This window comes from Ovis canadensis, chromosome 18, assembly GCF_042477335.2.
Source record: "Ovis canadensis isolate MfBH-ARS-UI-01 breed Bighorn chromosome 18, ARS-UI_OviCan_v2, whole genome shotgun sequence".
NCBI lineage: Eukaryota > Metazoa > Chordata > Mammalia > Artiodactyla > Bovidae > Ovis > Ovis canadensis.
Window position 1 is genome coordinate 79,468,579 of NC_091262.1, and position 12,188 is coordinate 79,480,766.

Sequence of the window (12,188 nt, forward strand, 5' to 3'; positions counted from 1 at the left end):
CAGGAGGGGCAGAATTTGAGAAGACAGGACAATGGACGTGAAGCTCAGTGGCCTCTGGAAGCTGGAAAGGGCAGAGGATGGGTCCCCCATGCCTCAAAGACCCCAGAAACAGCCAGCTCTGCTGGCCCCTTGATTCTCACTCCCCTGGGACTGCCGGCCTCATAGACCATAATAGGACAAATCGGTGCTGTTTCAAGTTGCAGTTTGCAGGGATTTGTCACAGCAGCCTTCACTGTTGTTCAGTTGCTCAGTCATGTCTGACTCTTTGCGAGCCCATGGACTGCAGCATGCCAGGCCTCCCTGTCCATCACCAGCTCCTGGAGCTTGCTCAAACTCATGTCCATTGAGTCCGTGATGCCATCCAACCATCTCATCCTCTGTCACCCCCTTCTCCTCATGCCTTCAATCTTTCCCAGCATCAAGGTCTTTTCCAATGAGTCAGTTCTTCGAATCAGGTGGCCAAAGTATTGGAGCTTCAGCTTCAGCATCAGTCCTTCCAGTGAATATTCAGGACTGATCTCCTTTAGGATGGACTGGTTGGCTCTCCTTACAGTTCAAGGACTCTCAAGAGTCTTCTCCAGCACCGCAGCTCACAAGCATCAATTTTTTGGTGCTCAGCTTTCTTTATGGTCCAACAATCATACTCTCCCTCCTCCATCTCCCCCCGCCCCACCGACTGGTGCCTGCTCGGGGGGCCCCTCCTCCCAGACCAACTGCTCCTCTGGACTCCGTACCGAGCAGGCTCTGCTCCAACAGGCAAGTCCCCGGTGGACAAGTCCTGTCTCAATGGTCAGCCAAGTGGTTCAGACACTCCTCCTCTGCCATCATCACATGCTTAGCTCTTTCCAACGTTTCTGCTGAGAGTCAGGACTGGGAGACTTCCTGAGACAGGACGTCACCTCTCAAGACAGCCCAGCCCACCTATCCTCCCAGGACTGTGCAGCCTCTTCCTGCTCAGAGGCCCAGGCTGAAGAGCTGAGCGGGGCAGAAACCAGCACCAAATGGCCATGGAGGCAAGGGGGTCAATTCTGAGGCTCTGGTTTCCTAGGGAAGTCTCCAGTTCACATCTACCCTGTACCAGCGTCCCCTGCCCTTATCATAGGATTGCCAGATTTAGCAAATAAGAAAAAGGACACACCATTAAATTAAATTTCAGACCAATAATGGGTACTTTTTCGGTCCCTTGGACAACAAGGAGATCAAACCAGTCCAGCCTAAAGGAAATCAACCCTGAATATTCATTGGAAGGACTGATGCTGAAGCTAAAACTCTAATACTTTGGCTACCTGATGTGAACAGTTGACTCATTGGAAAAGATCCTGATGCTAGGAAAGACTGAGGGCAGGAGGAGAAGGGGATGACAGAGGACGAGATGGTTGGATGGCATCACAGACTCAATGGACATGTGTTTGAGCAAGCTCTGAGAGAAGGTGGAGGACAGGGAAGCCTGGCCTGCTGCAGTCCATGGGGTCACAGAGAGTTGGCCGCAACTTAGCAATTGAACAACAGCAACAGTCTAATATGTGAACCGAGAACTTCCAGATGTTCAAACTGGATTTAGAAAAAGGCAGAGGAACCAGAAATCAAATTGTCAACATCCATTGGATCATAGAAAAAATAAGAGAATTCTAGAAAAACATCTACTTCTACTTCATTGACTACGTAAAGCCTTTTACTGTGTGGATCACAAAAAACTAGGAAAATTCTTAAAGAAATGTGAATACCAGACCACCTTACCTGCCTCGTGAGAAACCTGTTTGCAGGTCAAGTAGCAATAGTTAGAACTGGGCATGGAACAGTGGACTGGTTCCAAATTGGGAAAGGAGAACATCAAGGTTGTATATTGTCACCTTGCTTATTTAGATTATATGCAGAGTACATCATGCAAAATGCCAGGCTGGATGAATCTCAAGCTGGAATCAAGACTGCCAGGGGAAATATCAACAATCTCAGGTATGCAGATGAGACTATTCTAATGACAGAATGTGGATAAGAACTAAAGAGCCTGTTGATGAGGGTGAAATAGGAGAGTGAAAAATCTGGCTTGAAGCTCAACATTCAAACACTAAGATCACAGCATCCAGTCCCATCACTTCATGGCAAATAGAAGGGGAAAAAGTGGAAGACATGACATATGTCATTTTCTTGGGCTCTGAAATCACTGTAGATGGTGACCTCAGCCATGAAATTAAAAGACACTTGCTCTTTGGAAGGAAAGCTATGACAAACCTAGAGAGCATATTAAAAAGCAAAGACATCACTTTGCTGACAAAGGTCTGTATAGTCCAAGCTGTGGTTTTCCCACTAGTCATGTATGGAGTAAGAATTGGACCATAAGGAAGGCTGAGCTCTGAAGACTTGATGCTTTCAAATTGTGGTGCTGGAGAAGACTCTTGAGAGTCCATTGGACTGCAAGGAGATCCAACCAGTCCATCCTAAAGGAAATCAACCCTGAATATTCATTGGAAGAACTAAGGCTAAAGTTGAAGCTCTAATACTTTGGCCACCTGATGCGAACAGCTGAAAAAACGCTGATGCTGGGAAAGATTGAGGGCAGGAGAAAAAGAGAGAGACAGAGGATAGATGGTTGGATGGTGTCACTGACCCAAAGGACATGAGTTTGAACGAACTCCAGAAGACAGTGAAGGACAAGGAAGACTGGCGTGCTGTGGTCTATGAGGTCACAAAGAATCAGAAATGAGTTTGCAACTGAACAGCGACAACCGATGTCCCAAACGCTGCATGGACACACTTTTACTAAAAAGTTACTTGTTGTTCATGTGATACTCAGATCTAACCAGGAGGCCCAGTTCTTATCAGGTGGCCACACACTCTCCATCCTCCGGAATGCAGTGGACAGGGCATGGTTTGCCACGGCCCACCCAGAACTGGGGCCCCCAGGGCACAGGCAAGGAGGTGGAAAGACCCATCGGCCTCACGGTCGGGGTGCAGGTACCTCTCTGCTCCCCTCCTCTCTGTGGGGTGCCCTGGGGATTTCCCCCAGGGCGGCTTTGGCCTCCATATTCAGTGAGGCTTATGGAGTTCTGTCCTGGGGCCAGGACACCTGGTGTAGGGGCACTGCCCTATTCATCTATCCGCAGAGATCCTGCCATGACTTCAGGACACTTTGCTCTCTTCTGGGCCCCGGATCCTCACTCCCAGTGGGGTGGGGGACCCTGGACTCAAAACCTCCTTAGCCTCCTGTGGGGTTGCAGTGACCCCTGTCTGTTTAGATGGATCTTGGAGACGAGCACCCAGCACAGACCCCCACCCGCCCCCTCCACCCCAGATCTGCCTGCCCAAGTCCATTGTGAGTGACTATGAGGCCAGCTGGAAAGTTTTGGGAGGGCAGCTGGGGAGGGAGAAGGGGGTGGAAGCTACCTACCTGTCCCCACTGCCTCTTGTCAGCGTTCAAGGGGCCAACTCATGTGAAAGCACTGCATGCCAGTGCAGTCCCCCCAGGCCTGGAGCCCGCAGGACGCCACCCTCCAGACCCAAAGTCAGGGCCGTGCTCTGCCAGGCCGTCCTGTGGGGAAGGGCTCCGTCCCTGAGCAAAGCAGCAGGGGCCTCAGGCAAACCCCACCAGCTATAGGCCTCAGTTTCCTCATTTGTAACTCTAAGACCAGACCTGGGAGAGCCTTCAATGAGCAGACAGCATCCAGACAAGGACCACGCCCCCCAAGAGACAGGCCTCCTGCTGTCTATGGGCTTCCCAGGCGGTGCTAGTGGTAAGAGCCTCCTGCCAATGCAGGAGACAGGAGACGCGGGTTTGATCCCTGATTCAGGCAGATCCCCTGGAGAAGGGCATGGCAACCCACTCCACAGTGTTCTTGCCTGGAGAACCCCATGGGCAGAGGAGCCTGGCGGGTTACAGTCTATAGTGTCACAAAGAGTCAGATACGACTGAAACAGCTCAGCACGTGCTGTGTAACAAGCAGCCCCCAGTCTCAGAAGCTGGAAGCAACAAACACTTGTCGTCTCTGACAGGTGCTGCAGAAGCTTAGCCCCCGGCTTGTGGCTGCAAGGCTCTCATGAGCCCACAGAAGGGCTGTCAGCTGGGGCTGCCGTGTCAGCAGAGGGCTCGGCTGCCGTAGGGAGGGTCCCCCTGCAGCCCCGCTCACTCCCCCTCCCCGTGGCTCTGGGCAGCCTCTGTCCCCGGCTGTGTGGCCTCTCCATGGGGCCCCATCATTACACTGTAGCTTCCTCCCTCAAGAGCTCGCAGTCTCAGAAGCGAGTGAGCCATCTCTCCCCAGGCAGAAGCCGCAGTTCCTTAAAAACCTAATCTTGGAAGGGACGTCCCAACCCTCAGGCTGTTTTCTGTTCATTGGAAGCAGGTCAGTAAGAAGGGCCCGCACTTGAGGGAAAGGATGACATGGTGTAATGAGTACCAGGGGGCAGGTCACTGGGGACCCCTAGAGCCTGCTGCCCACGCCTCCCAGCGAAATAGAGAGGGTGTTGGGTAGCTGGTGCCTGACATCCAAACGCTTTCACAGATGGGGAAAACACCTTACCTAGAGAGGAAGGAGGCTGGTGTTTAAAGACTGGGAAGGTGAGGGGACCATCAGAGTGGGGGAGAACTCGGAATTCTCAGGTCCATCGGTCCCCCTCCTGCTCCCCTCCCTCTTTCTGCCTGTCTCTCTCTCTCTCTCTCCCTTATTCTTCATTCCTTCCTGTTCCTTCTTCTTCCTCTCCCCCACCCACCAACCCTCTCTTTTATCCCCTAACTAGCAGCCCCCCAATAAGTCCCAGACCCCGACTCCATCCAGGAGGAGCTGGCCCCTGTTTCCCATCCCAGCTCAAAGGAGCCTTGAAGCAGGAGGACCCTGGCCAGCCAGCAGGACCCAGCCACAGGAGCGCCTTTCCCCTGCACCTGGGGCTGGGGCTCTTACCCCATTTTTGTGGCATCGAAAGTGAGCACTTTAAAGATGGACAAGGAGAGATTTGGGGTGGATGGGTGGACGTGCCCTGGAGACACAGAGAGGACGATGTCACTGACAGAACGCTGGATCCCTCCAAGGTGGGATTGCTGGACCCACATGGTGGAATCATCGACTCAATGGACATGAGTCTGAGCAAATTGGGGGAGACGGTGAAGGACAGAGGGGTCTGGCGTGCTGTAGTCCACAGGGTTGCAAATAGCTGGACATGACTGAGCGACTGAATAACAACATCATGAAACCTTCTGCTAAAGCACCCTCCCCCGAACGCCGTCCCAGGGCACAGGCTGTGGGCGTGTCTGCACACGCCACTGTCCATGCCCTGTCAGCCCTCGCTGTTGCGCTGCTGTCACAGGAAAAAAAAAAAAAAAAAAAAAAACCCTCCCCCAAAAATCTCATCATTTCATCTTGTAATTTACATTTCTCTGGTTGAGGAGCTCTTCAGATATTTGTTGCTGCTTTTACTCCTCTTCTGTGAATTGCCTATTCAGAGCCTCTGTCCACATTTCTATTGAAAGCGATTTCTAATTAATTTGTAGGATATTTTGCTTATTGAGTATCAGCCCCCTGTCTCTCAGAAATGTTGCCAATGTTTCCTCCGGTATACCATTCATCCAGTAATTTAAGTCTGCGTGTGAGTCTTCAGCACTCAGAGGTCTTGTGATTCTCCTTTATGGCTTCTGGGGTTTTCGTTTTGTGTGGGCAGGCTTTCCGCCACTCTGGAGCCTGGCATTAGCCCTCCGTTCTCTGATGCTCTGTGATTCATTGTTTGTAGCATCTTTAGTGCATTTAGGACATTTGTTTGGTGTGAACTAAGGGACAAACTCAACATTCAAAAAGCTAAGATCACGGCATTGGTCCCATCATTTCACGGTGAATAGATGGGGGAAAATTGAAAGAGGGACAAGCTATTTTCTTGGGCTCGAAAATCACTGCAGGTGGTGACTGCAGCCATGAAATTAAAAGACGCTTGGGCCTTGGAAGAAAAGCTATGACAAACATAGACAGCGTACTAAAAAGCAGAGACATCGCTTTGCTGACAAAGGTGTTTATAGTCAAAGCTATGGTTTTTCCAGTAGTCATGTACAGATGTGAGAGTTGGACCATAACAAAGGCTGAGCACCAAAGAATTGATGGTGCTGGAGAAGACTCTTGAGAGTCCCTCGGACTGCAAGGAGATCAAACCAGTCAGTCCTAAATTAAATCAACCTTGAATATTCATTGGAAATACTGATGCTGAAGCTGAAGCTCCAGTACTTTGGCCACCTGATGCAAAGAGCCGACTCATTAGAAAAAAACCTGATTGAAGGCAAGAGGAGAAGGGGACTACACAGGATGAGGTTGTTAGGTGGTATCACCAGCTCAGTGGACATGAATTTGAGCAAACTCCAAGAGATGGTGAAGGACAGGGAAGATGAAGTTCCCTGGTGAAGATGCCAGGGAAGCCTGGCATGCTGCAGTCCATGGAGGTCACAAAGAGCTGGACACAACTCAGCGACTGAACAGCAACAGGGACAGACTGACGCGGGTTTCTGCCCAGCGACTGCTGTCCCTCCCCTTCCCCTCCAGTCAGGAGCTCTGAGTCCTCCTGGGAGCTGCAGGCCCTAGACCAGGAGGAGAGGCTGATGCACAGGAGGAAGCGGAGCTCTGGGCCTTCCCGGTCACTGACCCTCAGGGAGGGGGCGCTGGAAAGAGGCTTCCCTGGGAACTGCATGCCTGAGACCCCCAGTCTGTGCCCTCCCTGAGCAGCCAGACCCCGCGTCTGGGCTGAGCAGAGTTTTTTGTTTTGTTTTTTTAAGTTATTATTATTTTTTTTTTGAAGCGGACCATTCTCAAAGTCTTTAGCGAATTTGCTACAGTACTGCCCCTGTTCCACAGCTTGTTTTTTCAGATCTGCAACATGTGGGATCTAGCTCCCCAAACAGGGATCAGACCCACATCCCCTGCATTGGAAGGTGAGGTCTTAACCTCTGGACTCCCAGGGGCATCCCCAGGGCAGAGTGGGGTTTTAAGGTTCTCCACAGCTCCAGAGCAGTTTCCAGGGCCTCCCCTCCTCACCCAGCCATCCTGATCTCTGGGGAGGGGACACCTGCATGTCCAGAGCCTCCGTGACTCTGCTCTCCCCGTCCCAGGGCAGAACCCTCATCTTGCACTAGATCTGGAGAAAATGAGTGGCCCCTGCTCAGCTGTGTGGGCTGCTGGAGATTTTCGCTTGGGTCACAGCCCTCAGGGTCTACCAGGTGAGGAAACAGTTCTGGGATTACCTCAAGGAAATCAGGGAGGCTTCTGGGACCCTGAGAGAGATCGCTGGAACTGTGAGAACCTTTCTAGGCACTTCCCTAGCCTCTAGACTAAGGGTAGAAAGAGCTCTCCTGACTTTTCCTTCTTTCCTTGAGGGCAGACGCAGACGGGGTAGAAAGATGCTGTGACAGTGGGCGTGTCTTCAGGCTGAGCCCTCAGCAAGCTCTTTGCCTTCTTATCACCAGTCTCCACAGCAGCCCTGCAAGGTGAAGTCCCTGATCCCTTTGTCCAGTCACTCAGTCGTGTTCAACTCTCTGCAACCCCATGGACTGCAGCAGGCCAGGCTCCTCCACCCTCCACTATCAACCAGAGTTTGCTCAAGTTCATGTCCATTGAGTCTGCGATGCTATACAACCGTCTCATCCTCTGTCATCCCCTTCTTCTCCCACCTTCAGTCTTTCCCAGCATCAGGGTCTTTTCAAATGAGCCGACTCTTCACTTCAGGTGGCCAAAGTACTGGAGCTTCAGCTTCAGCATCAGTCCTTCCAATGAATATTCAGAGTTGATTTCCTTTAGGATGGACTGCTTTGATCTTGCAGTCCAAGGGACTCAAGAATCTTCTCCAGCACCACAATTGGAAAGCATCAGTTCTTGGGCACTCAGCCTACTTTTTGGTCCAATTCTCACATCCATACGTGACTACTAGAAAAACCATAGCTTTGACTATATGGACCTTTGTCGGCAAAGTGATATATCTGCTTTTAATATGCAGTCTATTCTGTCTATTATGCTATCTATAATATGTTTGTTATAGCTTACCTTCCAAGGAGCAAATGTCTTACTTTCACAGCTGTAGCCACCATCCGCAGTGATTTTTGGAGCCTAATCCCTACTTTACAGAAAACAGAGGCTCAGGGAGGTTAAGTAACTTTCGAAGAGCTACCTAGCATGCTGGGAAACTGAAGTCACAGTGGGAGGAGCTGGAATGGGCCAACTGGAGTACAGCAGCTGTATGCCTGGCAGGACTGCCACACGGGAGGCACTCAGTACACGTAGCTGACCTCGCCCCTCCCTTCCTCCCTCCCTTCTCTATGATCCTTTTTTTTCCCCCAGGAGATTCCCTCACCACCTGAAATCCATGATGACAGTGGCAGGCAAACTCCCATCTTGAGACAGTGCACTTTTAAATAGGAGGAGAGACAGGAATTCAGCAACTGAGTGGCAAGGACCATTCATTCAAAGACTTATTCCAAAAGCTTCTCCCTGGGTGGCAGGCCCTTACAGGGAGCTCCCAAGAGTCAACATCCCGAATACCTCCCTGTGCAACCAGAGGTTCACACTGAACCAGGAGGGGATGGAGTGGGAAAGTTTCCACCCACAGGATGGCTCTCAGGAGGGAGGGGAATCTCGAGGGGCTCCCTGGAGGAGGAGGTATCTAGCCTGCTGGTCAAGGATTTGAGGTATTGGTGTTGGGCGGGACTAGGGGGAGGGGTAGACGTAGGGTGGGGCCTCTCCCAAACAGCGGAAGGAAAGTTGTTCTCTTTCCTGGTGCACAGAGATGGGAGACAGAACATTTTCAAAGCCTGCTAAACAAACCACACACAAAAAAAGCACACAGCATGATGTACAATTCCATGTACAAAAATGAAATAACCAATTAAAAACAAAAAATTAAAGTGTAGAAATCAGGATAATGATCCCCGCTGGGGCCAAAGGGGACTCCTGACCTGAAGAGGGGTGTGGTAGGGGGTTTCTGGGGGCACTGGTCAGAGTGCATTTCTTAATCCGGAGGTGGCTGGCTGCAGGGGTGTGCCCCTCACAGTGTGAAAACGTCTGCGCACCCCTGCAATCTGTGCACTTTTAAACCCACGTATTCCACTCCAGTAAGAAGAGCCCTAAAACTAGAGCTCGGGCGGACGGGAGGGTTCATGATTCTGGAGGCAGTGGGCAGATCCAGAGGGCTCTGAGAAGTGGCAGTTCGTGACCAGAGCTGTGTTTTCAGATGATGAATCGGGCGGCGTGTGAGACGGATTAGCAGGAGGAAGGGGCGGGCTGGGGAGCAGCACAGGTGAGACGTAATTCACAGCCGCCCCAGGGAGGACCTCCGTGCACCAGCTGTCTGCGGCTTCATTAAACCCCAGGAAAGAGAAATGAACCAATTTCCCGGCCCTGGTCAGTGCTTTCTCCCAGGATGTGGAGTCAGAGGCTCCGCAACTGAAGGCCAGTAGCAATCCGATTAATTCCCCAGGATAAAGCCTTTAATCTAACACATAACAGCAAATTCTTGTTTTTCCATTAAAAACAATACCTCAGCCCCCAGGTTGGCTGCCAGGGCCTTAATGAGATCCCTTTCCCACACGGGAGCCTGAATTGGACCTTTGTCCATCGCAGCACGGGGCTTTGCTAGTTTGGCGGTAGGTCTGGTAGGGGGTATTTGCACTGATGGGGAGCATGAGGCTGGAGGAGACATAGGCAGTGCAAGGTCCTTGGCGACCTCAGCTGAACTGAAAGTTGGCCTGACTTCTTGGAAGAGTGTGTGGGGAGGTTTGCTGGGGCCAGGTCCAGGCGTGGGAGGGAGCAGGGAAAGCCGTGGGCTGGGAGGTCAGAGCTCTGGAGTCTGTCCACCAACTCTCTGAGTGACCTTGGGCAAACCTTGCCCTTCTCAGGCTTCCACGTCTCTCTGGGTCCCGTGAGATGTTTGGCCCCTTGGGAAGACCAGTTCTCTAAAGAATCGGGCTCCTGGTTTCTAGTCCCCTGATGATGAGGACTGAACAAGACTGTGGGCAGGAGCGTGCTGGTCTACCGAGCTCAAGCGGCAGAAGAGGTGGGAGAACTGCCCCAGCACTTGGAAGCAGCTGGGGGAAACTTGCTGGTGTTACACAGGAAGTGCGGTGGCGTCCATGGTCCCGAAACATGGCAGAGGAGAGACCTGTTCACCCTGGATCCTGTTCAACAGAAAGTGACTCACCACCAAAGGAGGTGGCAAAGGCTCCGCCCACCTCCCAGGATAGGGTGACCACCGACTCATCCTGGTCTGCCCAGGACTTCCCTGCATTAGCTTGGAAGCTCCACACCCCAGGAAAGCTCGTAGACCCTGGCCAACCAGGATGCTTGGGCACCCTATTTCTGGATGGCTGAACAGAATGTGACTGTCCTCTAGACTCTGCCTATGGTTGGGATGTCTGCTGTGGTGGATCGGATGTACCCTTTCTGGGCTGTAGCCCCATCATCCTATCAAATTCTCTTCTTTGCGCGTGTGCGTGCTCAGTCATATCCGACTCTCTGTGACCCCATGGACTAAGCCCACCAGGCTCCTCTGGAATACTGGAGTGGGTTGCCATTTCCTACTACAGGGGATCTTCCTGACCCAGAGGTTGAACCCATGTCTCCTATAGATAGGCGAATTCTTTACCACTGAGCCACGTTGGAAGCCATCTTGTCCCTAGAGATCCCAATTAACAGGACACCCTCCAGGAAGAGCCGAGGAGGGGCTTCCTGACCTCATGGTCCCACCTGACCTCTGCAGCCAGGCTTTGGAAGCCATTAGGGCCAAACCAGGTGAGTGGCCCTCCTCCAGGCCCTTGACTCAGCCAGGCTTTATTCGGACTGGACGTGTGCCAGTCACAACCTTGCTAGCTGGAGCCTTGGGGCCTGGCTCACCTCACCGGGCTCCCCAAGCTCCAGCTGCCTCTGCCTCCAAAGAGGAGCCAGGCCCATGGTCACTGGGTGGCCCCCCCAGCCAGGCCAGAGGAGCTCAGATGTGAGGCATCACTTTCGAGGGAGAGTTTGGTAGCTTTCTGCCCAGCCATAATTTCTGGGGCTGGAAGTCTCACTCTTCTTAATGAGGTGTCACTGGAGAGGTGTCCAGGACAGGCCTGGATGCTGGATGGGCAGACAGAGCTTCCAAACAGATTCCACACTGGGCAGTGTGAGTCCAGCTGGGACGCCTCGTGTCTAATGCCCAGTAGGTGGGGGATACCACTCGTGGGAAATGGTGATGGGCAGTGACCTATGAATCAGGAACAACAGGATACAAACATTTGTCACCAAGAAAATAACTTTATGCTTATTAGAACAACATGTTTTCGGGCTCATAGAAAATAAACACGTTGGGTCGAATATTGCCATGAGCCTTACATTTACAAAGGGACGAGGAAGGTATGAAATTGTGGTTGGGAGCTGGCAAGAATGAAAAATTACAGCGGGACGAGCTTCTTGTGCTGTAAATTGGAAATTTCAGAGATGTGCGGCACCTCTGTGGAGGCCCAAACTTCTAAATGAAATTTATTATTTCTGTAAAATCTGGAAACAACATCTTCAGGGATAACAAATACAGAGAAAACATGATTTCAGTCTTGATATTTGGTCTCCTTGCAGATGGTTTTCATTAAAAAGGGCTTTATAAAAATGATACAAATGGTATAGTTTGCTAAATTAAGTCTGAAACGGCTCTATTTAATAATCTGGTGCATTTTAATCATTTTTTGAAAAGCCTGACATATTAAAAAGAACCTCAGTCTTGGGTACCACCAAAAAAATTAAAAGAAAAAAAAGGAAAGAAAAAGAAATCGTCTCAACTTATCTTGGGTTGTTTTGTGCATTTCTTACATTTGTCCTCCTCAGTGAAAGTTGGTGCCAACTGAGGAAGCATCTGAGGGCCAGACCTCCAGAGCTTTGGTAGCTGTGAGTGAGCGAGTGAAGTCGCTCAGTCGTGTCCGACTCTGTGCGACCCCATGGACTGTAGCCTACCAGGCTCCTCTGTCCATGGGATTTTCCAGGCAATAGTACTGGAGTGGGTTGCCATTTCCTTCTCCAGGGGATCTTCCCAACCCAGGGATTGAACCCGGGTCTCCCGCATTGTAGACAGACACCTTACCGTCTGAGGCACCAGGGGAGTCCTGAGTAGCTGTGACAGGGGTCAAACAGTGGGGTTTCTTTGCTCATCTTTCTCTCAGGCACCTGAGTAGAAAAGGGCAACTGCTCTGTTTCCACTCTTGGCCCCCTGCTGCA